The sequence below is a fragment of the Suricata suricatta genome, chromosome 1 (assembly GCF_006229205.1).
Source record: "Suricata suricatta isolate VVHF042 chromosome 1, meerkat_22Aug2017_6uvM2_HiC, whole genome shotgun sequence".
Lineage (NCBI taxonomy): Eukaryota > Metazoa > Chordata > Mammalia > Carnivora > Herpestidae > Suricata > Suricata suricatta.
In genome coordinates this window covers 125,850,351-125,854,476 of record NC_043700.1, presented here as the reverse complement: position 1 = coordinate 125,854,476, position 4,126 = coordinate 125,850,351, and positions in this window count along the sequence as shown.

Below are 4,126 nucleotides of genomic sequence, written 5' to 3'. Positions count from 1 at the left end.
TGGAAATGTTGCAATTGCTACTAAAAGCTTGGCACAGGGACAAAGGAATCCTGGAGAAAGTTCTCTTTGGACTTGCTCAAGAAGAGGCAATTCTGTGCTGTGTTGCACAATGAAGTGCAATTATTCTACAAATAATTCTAGAGACAGTACATCAGCTAATGGTCTCTTGATAGTCTCTTTGTATCTCTCTGTAAACCATTGTGTGTGTGTGTGTGTGTTTAATTGAAGGAAAAAGAGCAAGTAGAGATATTTTCCTGAAGAGTATGGGCTACCCAAGCTTAGTTTGACTCATTTATTCATGAAAGCTCAGCAACAATATTTCAGTTAACTAATTTTTTTTTTACATGAGATGCCCAGTTCCCTAAAACCCTCTTACGTTTGGGGGAGATTGGAGGTTATATAAAGTAATCAATTCCCTTAGTGATACTATGGGAATGAACATTAGATCAGGAGCCAAAAGTCTCCACTTAAAAGTGGTGTGACTTCCAATATCCCAAAGTAGAAACAGCCCAAGTGCCTATCAACAAATGAATGGATAAACAAAATGTTATATATATATATATGTATATATACATATATATATATATATACAATACAATATCATTCCTCTTTTAAAATGAATGCGACTCTGATATATGCTACAACATGAATGAACCTTAAAAAACGTTATGCTAAGTAAAAGATACAAAAGGACAAATATTGTTTGACTTCATTTATATAACCCACATTAGTCAAATACATAGAGACAGAAAGTAGAATGGTGGTTATTAGGAAAATACACTATTTCTTTGGAGAGCACAACATGAGAATGTTACAGGATTCACGTACATTGCTATAACCCACTGCTTTAGTCTAACTATAGTAGTCTGCCACGTAGAGGTTGAAAATTATAATCTCTTCAAATAAATACTTTCCCCTTCCATACTGGAGGCTTCATTAGTACATTGTCAAGGGTTCTGTGCCCTACAAAACTGATAAGTCACTTTTAGATAGTCTTAAATGTCTTATAAACTTCTTGAGTCTCCAAAATCTAGTTCCTACCTGAACAAATCCCAAGTTCACATCTTATAGAGGCCTCTACATATTTTGGTTTATGAAACCCCTTGCTTCATCTCTGCATATCAATCCTACCTTTTTCCCTTTATAATAGCAAAGAAAAGGTCTTGATCTCTATTGTGTACTTCTGAAGATTTCTTTCCTCATTCCTCTGATTATTCTTTTTTCCCTATTAATTCCAACTTCTTTCTGCCTACCAGACCTGTCTCTTTTGCTTTCAACTATCTTCTGATCTCTCTTATTATAAAAATATTCTGTGAAATCTTTCCCTATCCCATCCATCCCCTTTTACTATCCTGTCTTTCATATCTTACTGTCAAATTATTATATAGTGATTACCTTTGTTCTCTGGCTACCCATTTCCTTGGGAGGATAGACATCTCTTGCCTCTTTATTCTCCAACTGGTGCAAAGTGCTATGTTGGTCCTAAATATAAAGAGCTATGTGAGCATCACCAGTCCTGAAGATAGGAAGTGGATGGAAGGTGAGCCATAAATGAGACCTAAAGGGTGAGCAGGGGCTGGCCACATGGTGAAGAGGATAAGAATGTTCCAGGTAAAGGAACTATGTGTAAAGGCACTGGGAGGTGAGAGATCATGGCATATTGGGTAACAAAGTGTAGGGCAGAGAGAAGATAATAGAGAAGATAGAGGCTCAGTCATCGAGTCTCATCATCAAGGAGGGCTAGTAAAATGTTTTGAGCAGAAGACTGCCATCATCAGATTCAGAAATGCTGCTGGATGGAGAGTGTATTGGAAGAAGGGAAAGACTAGATGGAGGGAAACCATTTGGACAGCTGTTCAGTAACCCAGGATAGATACGGTAGTGGCCTGAATGAACGTGGTCGTACAGAGATATTTGGGAGAGGGAATAATAGAGTAAGTGGGCATTCATTTAATAAATATACATAAAACTCTTGATATAGATTAGTGTTACACCTAATAGCTGGGAACTAAGATAGTCTAAGATATAGTCTTAGGCATTGGAGGTACAGCATTGAACAAAATACATAAAAACAAATCACTTCCCTTGGGAAATTTATGCTCTAGGAGGCAATAAAGATGATAAATAAAGAAGATATATAGTATGCTCCACAATGATAAGTGTCAAGCAGAAAAATCAAGAACAGAGGGGGAAATGGAATCTGGTAAGGCATGGTTGTGTAGGCAGAGTTGCAGTTTTAGGTACAGGGTACGAAGCTCCGAAAAGACCTAAGGGAAAAAAAGACTCAAAGGGAAGACAGAACTAGCCATGTGTATATCTGCAGGAAGAACATTCTGGAGAGGGAACAGTAATGTACAAAGGAACATGTGTGTTGGGTCACGGAACACCATGGGGACTAGTGTGGCTGGAGTGAACTGAAAGAGAGTGAGGGTAGTGTGACAGTTTTGTGGGTCAACATGGAGAGGCTATAGTTCCCAGCTATTAGGTGTAACACTAATCTAGGTATCGCTGTGGAAGTATTTTGTGGTGAATATCTATGATCAGTAGCCTTTAATTAATTTTTTTAAAGGTTATTTATTTATTTTGGGAGAAAGAGCGGGAGGGGCAGAGAGGGAGAGAGAATCTCAAACAGGCTCCATGTTGCCAGAGCAGAGCCCACTCAGGGCTTTCTCTCTTCCTCTGTCTCTCTCAAAAATAAATAAACATTTGAGAGAGGGGGGGAAAAACAAGGAGATCCCAGAGAGCCCCCTCACCTCTTCTGCCGTATGAAGACACAGAAAGAAGACAGTCTGGCTGGTTGTGAACCATGATGCCAAATCCTGATGGCTTGATATTGGAATTCCCAGCCTCTAGAACTGGGAGGAATAAATTGTGGTTGCTTGTAATCTACCTGGTCTTTGGTATTCTGCTATAGCAGTCTGAACTGACTAAGACACCCTAGGACAGAAAAAATTCTGCCTCAAGACTGCAGCTTCCACTTGTGCCTTCGAGTTTCCAGCCTTCAAGTCTCCCCTACAGATTTCAGAGTTGCTAGCCTCCCACAATCACGTTAATCAATTCCTCAACTCCTTGGAATATATCTCTCCTTGTATGTATGTATGCATATAAAATCCCTTACTGGTTCTGTTTCTCCAGAGAACTCTAATATAGGTAATAAGGTAGTGGGTAAGAAGACGAGATTACATATGGCCTTCTAGATCATGGTAAAAATTTTCGCTTAAAGCTTTAGACAAGAAGCCAATGGGGTATTTTGAGCTGAAGCATGACATGATCTCATAGTCTAAAGACTCATTCTGGAGTGCCTGGGTGGCTCAGTCGGTTAAGCATCCGGCTTCGGCTCAGGTCATGATCTCTCAGTTCATGGGTTCGAGCCCCACATCGGGCTCTGTGCTGAAAGCTCAGACCCTGGAGCCTGATTTGGATTCTGTGTCTCCCTCTCTCTCTGCCCCTCCCCACTTGCACTCTGTTTCTCTGTCTCTCGAAAATAAATAAATATTAAGAAAAATGGTAAAGATGCATTCTGGCTGTTGTGCTCAGGGAGACAAGAGGTGATGGTGGCTTGCATCAGAGTGGTGGTGGCGGGGGTGGTAAAAGGTAATAGAATTCTGGATATAGATACATATATATTTAATATTTATTTATTTTTGAGAGAGAGAGAGTGAGCTAGGGAGGGGCTGAAAGAGAGGGAGACAGAGAAGCCCAAGCAGGCTCTATGTTGTCAGTGCAGAGCCTGATGCAGCTGGAACTCATGAACCATGAGATCATAACCTGAGTTGAAATCAAGAGTCAGGCACTTGACTGTCTGAGCCACCCAGGCGCCCCTGGATATATTTTCAAGGTAGAACAAACAGCATTGTTTTTGTAATGAATGTGGGGAGTGAGAGAGTGCAATCAAGGATGACACTAAATTTTTTGACCTGAGCAACTGGAATAATGGGGTTTGGAACAGGTTTGGGATTACATCAAAATCTCAGTTTCAGAAACATTCTGTTGAAATGCCTGCGGGTCATATAGGCAAAGGCACCAAGAAGGTATTTGCATATGTGTGTGGCATTCAGAGGAGAGATTCAGCTGGAAATATAAATGTGGGAATGGTGAGCAATACTTAATGTGTGTGCCAAGGATT